At 35.7% G+C, this 16,919-nt stretch overlaps 1 long non-coding RNA gene across 3 annotated transcripts; it reads left to right on the forward strand.

Moving 5' to 3' along the window:
• The first annotated feature begins 10,746 nt into the window (after positions 1-10,746).
• Positions 10,747-15,372, forward strand: LOC141689373 (uncharacterized). 3 transcript variants are annotated; one of them, XR_012562357.1, is made up of 4 exons: positions 10,747-11,136; positions 11,739-12,232; positions 13,028-13,236; positions 14,921-15,372. It is a non-coding gene; the product is annotated as an uncharacterized LOC141689373 (long non-coding RNA). The 3 variants fall into 3 exon arrangements; XR_012562358.1 differs by having other exon boundaries at positions 10,747-11,067; XR_012562359.1 differs by lacking the exon at positions 10,747-11,136 and adding an exon at positions 11,143-11,390.
• Positions 15,373-16,919: the final 1,547 nt, after the last annotated feature.

The following is a 16,919-nucleotide window of genomic DNA, read 5'->3' on the forward strand; positions in this document are numbered from 1 at the left end:
TTTCTGTTTTAAAAATGTTTAAAAATCATATTTCCTATTTATTTTTATTATAAAAATTCATTTTTAATTTCTGAAAATTCTAAAAATTATTATTTTAATTCTGAAAATTATTTTTAATTCACAAATAAATCTAAATTAATTAGTTAATTAATTTCAGTTAATTTCTAATTGATTAATTGGTCAATTAATTCGAAAATTAATTGATTAATTGATTTAATTAATTATTAATTGATTTTAATTAATTATTTAATTAGATTTAATTATTTAAAAATGATTTAAAAATTCTGAAAAATAGTTTCGAGCTTTAAAATATTATTCTAAATTATTTCCAAGGCTCGATAATTATTCTAAAATTATTTCGGAGCCAGAATTGGCCAACCGAACCCTTTTTATTAACCCGAAATTGATCCAACGACCCGTTTTAATTCCGAAAAATGTTTTAAAAATCATTTTAAATACCAGAAAGCCTATTTATGACCCGAGACTTCTTTATAAATAATATATCATTGATTACGTGATGTATTATCCCAAACACTGAACTGAATTACTTGTATATTCAATCATTGTATCCTATGCTTTGAAAGCCCAAATCTTTGAAACCCTGAAATGTTGATTCCTTTGTTATCCAATTCTTTCATTACCCAGCATCCAAGCTTTTAAATTGCCTTATTGATCCTTACAAGGATTGAAACCCTTTCATTGTTAAACATTTATTGTTGTTAATGATTTCGGTTATTGTTTATTATTGCATATTCTGTTATTATGTTAGAATTGGATTATTTTTATAAAATTATGGACCAGATTCGTGGTCAGACCATATAATGGTCAAGTTAGGCCAATGTGTGCCTTGGATCCAGTAGTTAGAGCAATGCTGTGTGCCTTGCTCGGGGTTAGTGTGTGACTGATCAGCAGCCTAACCTTGGTTTTTAAATTAAAAGTATAATATCCAATTCTAAATCATAATCCAATGTTCAATTGATATCATAATCATATTCACCTGATGATCATTATTCTCAGTTTTGTCATTGTGACTTGCTGAGCTAGTTAGCTCATTTGTGCGATGTTGTTCATATTCTTTCCAGTTAAAAAGGAACCAGTTGGTAGCAAGGATCCCCAGTCCAGCGCGAGAACTAGAGGTTCAGGTTGAGAAAGCTGAGCTAGTAGGCTTCTTTTGGGATAATTTAAGTTTGTAAAAGTTTGTAATAATGTTTAATACTCAGTTTGAGTTTGAAATAGTTGGGATTTGAACGGTTTGTAATATATTAGTGTGTTTGGCTTGTGTGCATACTTTAACCTGTTGCGGTCCGTGGTGGTTGGTAAGTAGGGTCACTGCATATATTATTATTATCTTTATTATTGTTATAAGCAGGTTATAATTAAGGTGTGTGTGTGGATCCCAAACTTCTGACCCGGGTTTGGAGGGCGCCACAGGTTTGGTATCAGAGCTATAGGTTATAAGTCACTGATACAAGCCTAGGTTGACGGGAATGGGTAGAGGGATAGGATTAGAAGTAAGGTATAGGATGATAGAACGTCGAGAGGTTGAGTGTTATGGTATAACCGGTATTAGTATAGTTTGCGTCGTGGTATAAGATTCTTATATTACGATATGATTTCAGATAGCAGAGATGGCCGACTCTTTTATTCCCGTATCAGCTGATCACTCAGAGCCTTCAGTTGGAGCACCAGCATCGGATCCACGTCCTGTGATTCCACCAGCATTGGCTATTCTACCTCCACCGGTGTTGCAGCCCGTACCATTGCAGGCTATTCCACCTCCAGGCATGAGGCCACCTGTTAGAGGACCCCCACCAGCTGATTCAGATTCCACTGGGCATTTAGTAGCGAGTGCCCCATTCCAGTCTATATTGCCCCCAGTTCCTTATTACCGGTATGAGGCTCTTCTATTGTAGCGTAATTCCTTGTTGGCTCAGATTAGAGAGTTACAGCATATCATCAGGACTACAGATATTGATCGTGGTGTGAGGGAGCTTCGAGAGGAGATTCATGTGACACGGAGGGTTCTTGAGGCTAGGCTACATGGAGCTACACTACCTGGAAGAGGCCCTGATGTACTGCTGGGCTGGGCTACTGAGGTGATGGAGGACTTTGAGAGGCTGGCAGAACCAGAGTTTCCTTGGAACTGAGTTAGAGATTCAGATATGGAGATGCTGAGCAGTGTTGTTATGGTTATGTAGTATGGACAGTAGTGTGTAGTGTGTATCAGTAGACTTTTGAGTTGTATTTATAGACTAGCGATGTTGACTAGTGAGTAGGTTATTGTACCCTTTTTGCTTTTACTTTCGAAGCGTCTTTACGCTTGTACTACCTAAAACTTTTGATCTATATATCAGTATCTTTTCTTTTCCAACACTGTCATTTACTTTATCGCACCTGTTTTACCTTACCTTATTTATTGCACCAGTATACCCTGTGATACCATGTACCCTGTTTTCCATAACTGTTTATATTCTGTAAAGAAGCATGCAATTTACTTAGTTACAACTGTTTTCAAAAAGAGATATTCCTATTTTACAAAACTTTTCTTTTATATAAAGATTTGATTCAAAATCTAAATAAATTGATTGATTCTTTACAGAAAATGCCTCCCAGAAAAAATACCCGCACTAACACCCAGAATGAAGAAACCAACAACAACAACAACAATAACAACCAAGATGATACAAACCAGAATGTGAACCCAGGACCCATGGACCCAGCAATAGCCCAGATTCTTCAAATCTTGGCCCAACAAATAGTTCACCTGGCACCACAACAGCAGAGATAGACCAATCCCCAGGTAACTTTCAAAACTTTTCAGGCAGTAAACCCACCAGAATTCAAGGGTTCCTTAGAGCCAATTGAAGCAAATGTGTGGTTAAAGGAAATAGAGAAGGCATTTGCCTTGGTAAAAGTGAAAGAGGAGTAGAAGGTTAAATTTGCAAGTTACTATCTGAAGAATGAGGCCACCTATTGGTGGGAGATGGTGAAGACATTGGAAAGCACAAATGTTAGTACTTGGGAAAGGTTTAAGGAATTGTTTTTAGAAAAGTATTTTCCTCAGTTTGTTCAGGATCAAATGGAGCTGAAGTTCTTAGAATTAAAGCAAGGGAACATGTCGGTAACAGATTATGAGGGGAAGTTTGAGGAATTGTCAAGGTATGTGCCGTCGTATGTTGATACTGATAGAAAAAAAGCTAAGAGATTCCAGCAAGGCTTGAAGCCATGGATCAGAGAGAAGGTAGCTATTTTTGAATTGGATACCTATGCCGGGGTTGTACAAAAGGCTATGATCGCAGAGACAGAGAGTGAGATGTTCCAGAAAGAAAAGGAAAGCAAGAAAAGGAAAGTTGAGGGAAGTGAGGGTCAGTCACAAACAGGGAAGTTTCCAAATTTTAAGAAGGGCAAGTTTCAGCCAGGGAGAAATTTTAATTTCAGGAGACAAAATGCAGGAGACGGAGGCCAGGGCAATCGTTCAGCTAATGTGAATCAGCCGAATCAGTTAAGATTAACTTTTCCAGATTGTCAAGTATGTGGAAAGAAGCATGGAGGAGTTTGTAACAAGTTGAATGTGGTATGTTTTAAATGCAACCAGAAAGGGCACTACTCGAGGGAGTGCCGAAATCAGCCAGCAAGAGAGCCAGCAAATAAGGATCAGCCTATCCGAAATCCAGCAGTGAAGGTTCCAGTCATTGGATTCATATGCTTTAAATGTGGGAAGCCAGGACATATGGCCAGGGATTACAAGACACCAGCCCCAGTCAGTAATGCATTAAGGATTATGGGATCTACCCCAACAGTGAATGAGACTCCGAGGGCTAGAGTTTTTGACATGTCGGTGAAGGATGCGATCCAGGATACGGATGTCGTGGCAGGTACGCTTAATGTAAATTCTTTATGTGCCAAAGTGTTAATAGATTCGGGAGCAACTCGATCGTTTGTTTCACAAGATTTTGTTAGTAAGTTAAATTGTCATGTTGAGTATTTAAATGAAATAATGACTGTGAAATTAGCAAATCAAGAACGTGTAACTGTTAACCAAGTTTGTGGGAATTATGAGATTGAGATTTCAGGTAGTAAGTTTTGTGTAGATTTGATACCGTTTAAGTTAGGAGAATTTGACGTTATATTAGGGATGGATTGGTTATCTAAGCATGATGCTCAGATAGATTGTCGAAATAAGAAAGTAATGGTGAAAACGCCAGACGAAAGAATAGTAACGTTCAAGGGACGGAAGCAGGTAAATAAGTTCTTAACGATGATTCAAGCCAAGAAGTTACTACGACAAGGATGTGAGCATTTCGTAGCATATGTGATCGACAGAAGTCAGGAGCCAGCAAAACTTGAAGATATTCCAGTTGTGAAGGAATTTCCAGATGTGTTTCCTGACGAGTTACCAGGACTTCCTCCAGATAGAGAAATTGAATTTGCAATCGACTTAGCACCTGGAACCGAACCAGTATCCAAGGCCCCGTATAGAATGGCGCCCGTTGAGATGAAAGAGTTAGCAAAGCAATTACAAGAGTTGTTAGAGAAAGGAGTAATCAGACCCAGCGTATCCCCGTGGGGTGCACCGGTATTATTTGTCAAGAAGAAGGATGGAAGCATGAGACTGTGCATCGACTATAGGGAGCTCAACAAGTTGACAATCAAGAATAAGTATCCGTTACCCAGAATTGATGATTTGTTTGACCAATTGAAGGGAGCCAAGTATTTCTCCAAAATCGATTTAAGATCGGGATATCATCAACTGAAGATCAAACCAGAAGATATACCAAAGACAGCTTTCAGAACAAGGTATGGGCATTATGAATTTCTAGTAATGTCTTTTGGATTGACCAACGCCCCAGCAGCGTTTATGGACCTGATGAACAGAATTTTCAAGGAATATTTGGACAAGTTCGTTATAGTATTTATAGACGATATTTTGATCTATTCAAAGACAGAGGAGGATCATGCGGAACATTTAAGGACAGCTTTGGAGATTTTAAGGAAAAAGAAGTTATATGCTAAATTGTCGAAGTGTGAGTTTTGGCTACAGGAAGTTCAGTTCTTAGGACACATAGTCAGTAATGAAGGGATCAAAGTGGACCCGGCAAAGATCGAGGCAATTACGAATTGGGAAAGACCGAGAACACCCACTGAGGTAAGAAGTTTCTTGGGATTGGCAGGATATTATCGACGATTCGTTCAGAATTTCTCAAGAATTGCAACACCATTGACAAAGCTTACACGAAAGAATGAAAAGTTTATATGGAATGACAAGTGCGAAGAAAGTTTTCAGGAACTGAAGCGGAGATTAATCACAGCACCTGTTTTGTCACTTCCAGACGATCAAGGGAATTTCGTAATTTATAGCGATGCTTCTTACAAAGGATTAGGATGTGTTCTTATGCAGCACGACAAGGTGATTGCGTATGCGTCAAGGCAATTGAAACCACACGAACAGAAGTACCCTACTCATGATTTGGAGTTAGCAGCCATAGTATTTGCTTTGAAGATTTGGAGACATTATTTGTATGGAGAAAAATGTGAGATTTTCACGGATCACAAAAGTTTGAAATATATATTTACCCAGAAGGAACTTAATATGAGACAAAGGAGATGGTTAGAATTGATCAAGGATTATGATTGCTCGATTAATTATCATCCCGGTAAGGCGAACGTTGTAGCAGATGCGTTAAGTCGGAAGGAAAGGTTAAATGTGTTATCCATACCTGAAGAGATATATAAAGAATTTCAAAAATTGGAATTGGAGATTAGAATTTACAAGCCTGAGGAAGCAAAAGTGTACAGTATGATTTTCCAACCGGAGTTATTGGAGAAAATAAAGAAATGCCAGAAAGAGGTAATGGATCAAGATATAAATAGTTTGGTAGGTGAGGAATTATGCACGCAACAAGATGATCAAGGTATTCTTAGGTTTTCTTCAAGAATTTGGATTCCACCAGTGACGGAGCTGAAAAATGAAATTTTACAAGAAGCACATAGTTCAAGATATTCCATCCATCCAGGGAGTACCAAAATGTACAAAGATTTAAAGAAGAATTATTGGTGGCCAGATATGAAGAGGGAAATTACGGAATGGGTTAGTAAATGCTATACATGTCAGAGAGTTAAAGCAGAGCATCAGAGACCAAGCAGATTGCTATAGCCATTGGAGATTCCAGAGTGGAAGTGGGAATATATTACCATGGATTTTATAGTTGGATTACCAAGGACAAGGGCTAATCATGATGCCATTTGGGTTATAGTAGATAGACTTACCAAGTCAGCTCATTTTCTGCCTATAAATGAAAGATTTTCGCTCGACAAGTTAGTTCATATGTACTTGAAAGAGATCGTAGTTCGTCATGGAGTTCCAGTGTCTATCGTATCTGATAGAGATCCAAGGTTTAATTCAAGATTCTGGAAGAGTTTTCAAGAATGTTTGGGAACAAAATTGAATATGAGTACGGCCTATCACCCCCAAACGGATGGCCAAAGTGAAAGAACGATCCAGACAATCGAGGACATGCTACGTGTTTGTGCTATTGATTTCAAAGGAAGTTGGGACGAGCATTTACCCTGGTAGAGTTTTCTTATAATAACAGTTATCATGCCAGCATTGGGATGCCACCTTATGAAGCCCTTTATGGACGTAAATGTAGATCTCCAGTATATTGGGACGAAGTAGGAGAACGCAAAATACTCGGACCCGAATTGGTACAGCAGACAAAGGAAGTTGTTGAAATTATCCAGAAAAGATTAATAGCCGCACAAGATCGTCAAAGGAAATATGCAGACCAGTCAAGAAAAGACATGGAATTTGAAGAAGGAAGCTTGGTATTATTGAAAGTATCACCGTGGAAAGGACTAACAAGGTTTGGGAAGAAAGGGAAGCTAAACCCAAGATATGTCGGACCTTTTGAAATCCTAAAGCGTATTGGCAAAGTAGCTTACGAGTTGGTTTTACCTCCGCACATGGAGCACATTCATAATGTTTTTCACATATCAATGCTTAAGAAATATAATCCAGACTCCAGGCATGTAATAGAATATGAGCCAATAGAACTTCAAGCAGATTTATCATATGTAGAGAGTCCGATAGAGATTCTAGAGGAAAGAGAGAAAGTATTGAGAAATAAAGTGGTAAAGTTAGTAAGAGTATTGTGGAGAAACCCAAAGGTTGAAGAGTCAACAGGGAGTTAAAAGTGATACGAGAGAAAAGTACCCTCATTTGTTTTCTTAGGAGATTCTGATGACAGAATCCTTTTAAGGGGGGAAGGATGTAATATCCGGGATATATCGTGTAATTATTTTTGCTATTATATAATTATTATGTGTGTTCAGTATCTATTCTGTGAGTTAATTGTTAAAGTGTTATCTGTACTTGGTTATTCAAAAATAATATTAATTGAGTATTTTAATTTTTATATGTCCAAAATAAAATATAGATAATTGTCATATCTTCCTAATTATTTTTATGTTGGTTTATGGATTTATAAGAATCATATGAAATTTCTAAAATCTTTTTCCGGGTAATTAAAATCTATTTTATAAAAACGGGAACCAACCGACGTCAACCGTTGTTACGTTTTTGGAACCCGAAACTCTTTCGAGAACTCCTTCCTAACCTAATTGTAATATTCCGAGCATTTTCCATGTTTCGACTTTTTCGATCCGGCGTACGGTTTGTCCTGCGCGGGTCCCGGCGCAACATTTTCGATACAATATTCGTTTCGGTAAATCAATAAAACCCGTATTTTCGATAAACGGGAGCTTTTTTTTAAACTATCACAATTATCACTTCGTAATACGTGTAACCAGGCGCTGAGACCAAGACCGCAGTACAAATTGTACTGATTTGGATAATTATCCCGAAAACCGATACCGTTTGGATAAGTTTTTACAAATAAACGTACCGTTTTATATTCGGAATGATCCAACGGGATACTAATTTTCCGTAATTATAAATAGCCTTTTACCGTAATTTATTTCGTATCAAAATCAATTGCAGACAGATAATTATATAATTTTCAGAGAAAAACCCTAATTTCCTAAAACTGTTCTAAGAATCAAACAAGCATTTGGAGGTGTTATTGAATTCGGTTTGGAAAGCTCGAGTAACCAATCTGAAGGTCTTGAAGAGCTCTACCGGATTCTGTAATCCATACACCTGCAGAAATCAAGGTTATTTTTAAAAATATGAATTTTTGTTCGGATGATTGTTTGTATGATTTGATGATTGCATGTTGTAGAGCTTGTTTTTCTGATGATTTTCATATGTCATACGTCTGATTTGGAGTTCAATAACATGTTCAAATTTGAGTTTGATTTTCGAATTTTAAAATTAGGGTTTATAACCCGTATGAATGTTCTCAATTGAAATTTGGGGGTTTCTTATTCTGTGATAGATTGATGTTGTGTTATAATGGGTTGTGTTCTCTGTGAAATTTGCAATCTAGTCGTATAAGTTTCATGAACCAACGAGGTCTGTAGAGAAGGGAGTTGTGTTTTGAAGTTTTCCGATGTTCGCCGGAAACTGGAAAATTTCACGGCCAAATTCCGGCCAACTCAGGGATTGTTAGGATGAATTTATTGCATGGTTGTGTTCCTGGTGTTGTGTAGATGTGATCTGGAGGTGATGGTGGCCTGAGCATCCCTGGAACGTGTTCTCCGGCCATCCCCGACTGTTTTCCGGCGACCCCCTGGAAAATTACAGTTTAGTACCTATAGTTTTGAAAACGATGCAGTTTGGTCCCTGTAGTTTCCAAACTTTGCAAAAATTGGATTTCTGTTTTAAAAATGTTTAAAAATCATATTTCCTATTTATTTTTATTATAAAAATTCATTTTTAATTTCTGAAAATTCTAAAAATTATTATTTTAATTCTAAAAATTATTTTTAATTCACAAATAAATCTAAATTAATTAGTTAATTAATTTTAGTTAATTTCTAATTGATTAATTGGTCAATTAATTCGAAAATTAATTGATTAATTGATTTAATTAATTATTAATTAATTTTAATTAATTATTTAATTAGATTTAATTATTTAAAAATAATTAAAAAAATTCTAAAAAATAGTTTCGAGCTTTAAAATATTATTCTAAATTATTTCCAAGGCTCGATAATTATTCTAAAATTATTTCGGAGCCAGAATTGGCCAACCGAACCCTGTTTATTAACCCGAAATTGATCCAACGACCCGTTTTAATTCCGAAAAATGTTTTAAAAATCATTTTAAATATCAGAAAGCCTATTTATGACCCGAAACTTCTTTATAAATAATATATCATTGATTACGTAATGTATTATGTGCTATATGTGACTTGTTAATTGACTATCGGTCTATATATTGGGTGTTTACTTGATTATTGCATAACTTTCAATCCGTTAATCGGATTTGGGTAAAACGAAGGGTAGATAGAAGTATGTGTTGAATAGAATTCCATGAGTAAATTATTGATAGATGCTTATGATATGTGAGCAGAAGAGGCAAGATGTAGGAAAGGGAAACATATAGTTGAGGAGTAAGACGCTTGTGATTGGAAGCGAGTGTAGTGTAGTAAGCTAATATCAGGCAAGTGTTCTGAACTTTCTCGAGATATTGTAGTATTTGATAGTCAGATTGATATTGCAAGTGCTTTGAAGCACTGAAACCTAAACTCTGATTCCAGTTATTGTTCTTGAGCCATAAACCTTATTCTTTCTAGACCATTGATTGTTGTATACCTAAACACAAATCTCAAGTATACGATATTACTCCACAAATACATGTAAACAAAATCCCAAACACTGAACTGAATTACTTGTACATTCAATCATTGTATCCTATGCTTTGAAAGCCCAAATCTTTGAAACCCTGAAATGTTGATTCCTTTGTTATCCAATTCTTTCATTACCCAGCATCCAAGCTTTTAAATTACCTTATTGATCCTTACAAGGATTGAAACCCTTTCATTGTTAAACATTTATTATTGTTAATGATTTCGGTTATTGTTTATTATTGCATATTCTGTTATTATGTTAGAATTGGATTGTTTTTATAAAATTATAGACCAGATTCGTGGTCAGACCATATAATGGTCAAGTTAGGCCAATGTGTGCCTTGGATCCAGTAGTTAGAGCAATGCTGTGTGCCTTGCTCGGGGTTAGTGCGTGACTGATCAGCAGTCTAACCTTGGTTTTTAATTTAAAAGTATAATATCCAATTCTAAATCATAATCCAATGTTCACTTGATATCATAATCATATTCACCTGATGATCATTATTCTCAGTTTTGTCATTGTGACTTGCTGAGCTAGTTAGCTCATTTGTGCGATGTTGTTTATATTCTTTCCAGTTAAAAAGGAACCAGTTGGTAGCAAGGATCCCCAGTCCAGCGCGAGAACTAGGGGTTCAGGTTGAGAAAGCTGAGCTAGTAGGCTTCTTTTGGGATAATTTAAGTTTGTAAAAGTTTGTAATAATGTTTAATACTCAGTTTGAGTTTGAAATAGTTGGGATTTGAACGGTTTGTAATATATTAGTGTGTTTGGCTTGTGTGCATACTTTAACCTGTTACGGTCCGTGGTGGTTGGTAAGTAGGGTCACTGCATATATTATTATTATTTTTATTATTGTTATAAGCAGGTTATAATTAAGGTGTGTGTGTGGACCTCAAACTTCTGACCCGGGTTTGGAGGGCGCCACACGGGGGTTGAAAATTGGGAAGCGGTAATGCTTTGAAATTTTAGACAAAAATCAGAAAGGGGTAAATAGGATACTCACACTTAAACACACACCCTCGCACACTCAAGGAACCGCTTCTCTCTGTCTTGTCTCAAAATTAGGGTTTTCATTAGAAGATTTTGGCTTCAAAATTTTGGGATTTTATTTGGGGTTACTTAGGATTTCGTTTGGGGCTAAATAAGGTTTCAATTTCCACTCTCTAAAAACTAGGTTCAAAATTTTGGGGTTAGGCTTTCACTAATATGGGTTTCTATTCGGGGTTTCAATTGAAGAGTGTTCTTCAAGACTTTAGGGTTTAAGTTTGGTTTTGGCTCAGAATCAATGGGTTAACCTTGATTTGTTTCGATTTTAAGGTATAGCCCCCCTCTGTTTGTCTCGTTAAGGTCGAGAAGTCTCCTCTTGTGCTATGCCTGCACTTCCAGGTTTCAGATTCTATTATCTTATATTTACATTTTATATCATTACTTGTGTTGTTTGTGTTCGTTTAATAATAGTAACAACCCCAAGTGTGAGTGTTCCAACACCACAAACAAAAGAGAGAGCTAAGCTTAAAGAAATGTTTGAAGATGCTTATGAGAGGTGTAGAACTAACCCCTTGGAAGGTGTTTCTTTTAATGTTCAAGATTTTCATCTTGCTATTCAGCAGTAGGATTTTAATTCTGAGATTGGCACCAAGGTTGTTCCTCTTTTCTTGTTTTGTGTGTGTGTTTTTGTGTGTGTGTGTTTTTTGAGGTGATTGTGTGAATAATTGAGGTGGGGTTGATGTTAATGTTTATGCTTTCGTTTATCAGATTGTGTAATCACTGGTAACAGATAGTAAGAATATTTTGCTTAGTTGATATGCTTGCTGATGAATTTGTGTAGTAATTTAGTGTTTGTTCTATTGAAAAGTGCATTTGCTCCAAAATGTCTTCCATATGTTCTTAGGTTAATAATTGTGAATTACCTGATTGATTTTGTTTTTATGGATTTTCCTATCTGCTTCAGATTCTATCTAATCTCCCTAATACTATGAGTTTTGTAGATAACACTGACAGCATTGACTGAGGAGGGTAGGAACTGCATTATCTTCAACAATACAGGGTCATAGTACAAATTACACACAAGTCAGTGTTCCACACAAAGCAAACAGCTGGGAAATCATTATATCAACCGTCTAAAAGCAACTGACGACCAAGACATAAATAAGCATCCACTTCCATTTCAGTCTCTTGTTTGTAAGATGCACATTTTAAGTCTGATCTTCGTTTTCTGAGTTTTGTTGTTGCAGCTTAAGGATGCAAATGTGTACTTATTCTCACCATGGATATTCAGCTCAATCGTGGTATCAGGTCGAGCCTGATCGAGTTCTAGTGGAATTTGTGTTTCTAGATCGGTATGGTGCCTTTGGAATATAGTTTGTTGCAGGTTAATTTTTATCTAGTATTATTGGGTTCATATCTCTGCTACCCGTGTTTTGTTACAAATGAAGCTGTTGACTTTCTGAAAGAGACCTTTTCAACATTCGACATCGATGGTGTAAGTTCTTGTTTCTCTGCTAACTGTCAGCACTTCCAATTTATGCATTGCTTATCTCTGTGAATCGTGAACCTCAATAACCTGATGGATCTTATGATAATTATAGATAATTTAGACCTATATATTAGTACTGACCATTAATCCATTATGAACTCTGTTTTTCCAATGTTGAGTGTTAAATTTTATCCATAAAGTGAAAGCATTCATGAGTAACATAGTTTCCTCGCTATTTTCTTGATACATTTCTCTGGATCTTAGTTTAATCGTGTTAAATTTGAGTGTGAATTTGAGTGGAAGAATTGGATAGAGGACATGGTTCCATTTTTTAAAACTTCCCAGCATTACCTTTTCCCCAAGTTTGAATAACATAGTTTCCTCGCAATAAGGTTGCTGGAAATCAGACCCAAAAAGGAAAAGTCAACTGTAGACAGCTTTAGACTTTAGAGTAATCAACGAAATAATAAACTCTGCTTCACCATTTTAAACGCTTTATATAATAATAATAATAAATAATCAAAAGTCCTAAAAAGAACTTCACTTTATTTAACCCAATCAATCAAATCCATGTAAGACCGCCACAATCGTGCAAACCGCGTATGCCAAACTTATACTGCTACTAGTAGTATGCAGAGACACAAAGTGTATACATATAAATGAAATGTTGTCCTAAAGCATCAGCATCATCATTGCTTTTTAAGCTTCTTACGAGTCTATCACTACTTTACCATTATCCCCCCCCACTTGTGCAAATTATTATTATACTCACTCAAATGCATGCATTTCTTGAAACCCCAGATGAGTTTTTGAGCAATTTCAAGATTCTAGTACAAGTTTAGAGCTCAAGTGATAAGTTATTAAGGATGGCAGGAGGAAGAGGAGGAGAAACAAGTGATAAGTTGGAAAGGGAGCTTGATAGAACACCCACATGGGTTGTTGCTGTTGTTTGTGCTGTTATTATCATCATTTCTATTGCTCTTGAGAAGATTCTTCATCAACTTGGAGTTGTATGTCTTCCCATTTCTTTTTTTTTTGCTATTATCTTGTTAAGTTTGGGCTATCTTTGTTTAAGTTTTTATTATTTTATTACTCATTTGCTACCACTTTGATCCTTTTTTGTGGGTTATGTGTTGCATATATAGACCCCCTTTGCCTGCCAAATCCATTATTTTAATAGATTATAGAGAGAGGTTATCCAAATAGGGATTTTATTACTCTCTTCATATATTGAATTTTGTAATTTCTTGCTTGTTTTTGGGTTGTAAATTCTTGAATTCACAAAAAACCTTGATTGTGCGTGTTATATGTGGAAATATATTTACTGCTCAGATGAAGTTATTTAAGTAGATAATAGATTATTAATGCTTTTAAATGTATATTTAGTGGTTCACAAAGAAGCACAAGAAAGCTCTGTTTGAAGCCTTGAACAAGGTTAAATCTGATAAATAACTCATTAAACTTTATCTATCCCTCTTTTTTGACTATGTTTATAATTTTCTATAAGAATTAAAATATTTCAAAATGATTCTTGTTGAATTACTGCAGAACTGATGGTTCTTGTACATTCTTAATTTTTTGCATCTTTTTTCTCATAATTTATTCCTTTTATACAAATGTCCTTTACTGTACCGGTTTGTTTTCTCTGTTGTGGACCCTGTGTAGAAAAATTAGTTCAAACTTCACAAGTGCAGATTTTATGAACTGTGTACTTGATGTCGAAAAAATCTGTCTCATTAGCAGCGTGCTCTACCATAGTTTTCTATGTATACAAATTCAGGAAGGTTTGCTTATTTTTTTAATGAGCCTGGTATGCTTGAGAAGTATTTATACCATTTGATTCTGATTACTATTCTACACGTGCATTATATATTTGGATTTTTGACACCATCCGATTAGAGTTTGGTGCTTGTAATTGCAGGCAGTAGGTTTCTACTTTATACCTTTTGCCTATACCTACCACTGACAAAAAAAAGGACAAAAGAAAAAAGATTTCCTGCAAGATAGATAAACCTTAATCAGTTTTCTATAGAATTTTGTATTAATTGCTCTATGTATCAATACACAGATTGTTCCATAAACCTTTAGTCTCGTAATATTTTTTAGAAGCAGGGATATTGATTTTAGAAATTTATGCTTTGGAAAATATGGAAATGCCAGATGCAATGGAGGCAATATTTCAGTCTACACTTACTTTGGGAAGAAATGGGTCTGTGAGTATATTCACTATTCTAGTTTGAAATTTATTGTTTGTAATCAGTTACTAAAATGAAGCATTAAACTAATTGTTGAAGGCATTTGGTACATATGGATAAAAAATTGTGTATAATAAAAGAAATTTAAGATGCATGTGTTTTTACACTGAAAGCATAAACTTATTTACATCATATACATTCTGTCATTTGTGATGGGGTGGGAGGGATGTCCCTTGTCTTATTTAAAGTTTAGTAATTTACACAGGCAGTTATAACTACTAGACCATGGATTATGGTATATAACCTTAGGAAATCATTTTAAATATGTTCTTAATTTGCTAGTGTTATTTATCATTTTTTAATTATTTACATAAATAAGTATTTGTACCTTAAGTCCTGTGCAGCATTTTGAAATTTATTTACTGCAAATGTGAGAAATTTTTTAAATCTTTAATTAAACCAAGAATTATAGTTAATTTTTGCTTCTGCATATATGCAGGGTGGACTTCCTGGGGCTAAAAAGTTCTCGAGCACAGAAACTCTCATCGGATTACTAAAGAAGCAAAAGGAACTGAATCGACCTTATGGAGCTATCTGTGCATCCCCTGGTTGGGTCTGGAGCCACATGGCTTACTTAACGTATCGTCTCTTACCATCTCCGCATTTTACTGCAAAACATTATAGGATATGTTTAAAGATTAAAATTATCATATACTTATTTTCTTCCGTTTATTTAGAACATATTAATTCTTTTTTATGTAGTAGATTACTAGTCTTGTACGTGTCTTTCTTTACTTATAGATTCTGGTTTGATATTAACTTTTTGTATGACAAAAAATATTATACTGAAATTCAAGCAAATATGAATGTGGCTCACCATGGAGAGAAACAACCACACGGAAGAAGAATCATTGTCAAATAACGGCCAACAAACACCATATAATTTCATAGCATTAGTAAACAGTTGCATGCGAATGTTCATATAGTATTGTAATAATCTTATCAAAAGGCAAAATTTAGTCTCATTGGTTCAAGTTTATTTATATAAGAATGGTAGTATGGTGATGCTGAAGGTAGTGGTAGTATGAGGAAACTGATGTTATGGTTGTTGGACTGATGTTTATGGTTTGTGGATTGTGGATTGTATTGGTTTTAAGACAATGGTCTTATTTATGGGAATGTTAATTTACAAACAGTTCTTAGCATTTTTTTTTTGTAAAAGCGTTGCAATAAGTCTTTATAGTGTTGCTAATAATCACTAAAAACGTTGCTAAGAACACTAAAAAACATTGCAAAAAACACTAAAAAGCGTTGCAAAAAGATTGCATCGATACCCCACATGTGGGCCCCATTGTGGGGGCCACAAATATTGTACTGATAGCCCAAACCCTACTGTAACACTTTTCAAGACCTATTGCAACCCCATTGGTGTTGCAATAGCACGTTTCTGTAACGGATAACCAAGGGTTGCAACAGGGTGTCACCGGGGTTGCAAAAAACTCTATTGCAACGCCTAAAATTGCAACCCCGAAAAAGAGTCGCCATAGCCTTTTTTTGGCCTTTAGCAACGCTTTTTTGGCCTTTAGTTACGATTTCTTGGGGTTGCAATATCCAACCTATGGCGTAGTGTGTTTATGGAGGCCATTATGATGGAGAAAAGACAGCAGCTCGTATCCTTCAAGCAGGATTCTTCTGGCCTATATTGTTTAAGGATGCGCATCAGTTCGTTTTAAAGTGTGATCGCTGCCAGCGTGTTGGTAATATGTCAAAGAAGGATGAGATGCCTCTTAATGTGCTTCTCGAGGTTGAGGTCTTCAATGTTTGGAGAATTAACTTCATGGGGCCATTTGTCTCACCGTGCAACAATCAGTATATCTTGTTGGCAGTAGATTATGTCTCAAAATGGGTGGAAGTTAAAGTTTTGCCGATAAATGATGCGAAGGTAGTGCTCAATTTTCTTCATAAGCAAATATTCACAAGATTCGTAACTCTAAGAGTAATAATCAGTGACAAGGGATCGTATTTCTGCAATCGCAAGTTCACTGCTATGATGCAAAGATATAATGTGAATCATCGTATTGCTACAGCCTACCATCCTCAGAATAATGGTCAAGTTGAGGTGTCTAACGGAGTGATCAAGCGAATTCTGGAGAAAGTTGCATGTCCGTCGAGAAAGGATTGGTCTTTGAAGCTGGATGAAGCTGTTTGGGCATATCGAAAAAAATTCAAGACTCCGCTAGGCATGTCACTGTTTCATTTGGTTTATGGTAAAGGATATCATTTAGCTGTGGAGCTAGAACACAAGGCATATTGGGCTTTGAAGAAACTGAACCTTGATCTGGATACAGCTGGTAAGAAAATGATGCTTTAATTGAATGAACTCGATGAGTTTCGACTTCACGCATATGAGAACAACAAAATGTACAAGGAGAAAGTCAAGAGATGGCACAATATGGGTCTAGTGCTCAAATCATTTGCGTTGGGGCAACAAGTTCTTT

This window comes from Apium graveolens, chromosome 10 (assembly GCF_009905375.1).
Source record: "Apium graveolens cultivar Ventura chromosome 10, ASM990537v1, whole genome shotgun sequence".
In the NCBI taxonomy this organism is placed as follows: domain Eukaryota; kingdom Viridiplantae; phylum Streptophyta; class Magnoliopsida; order Apiales; family Apiaceae; genus Apium; species Apium graveolens.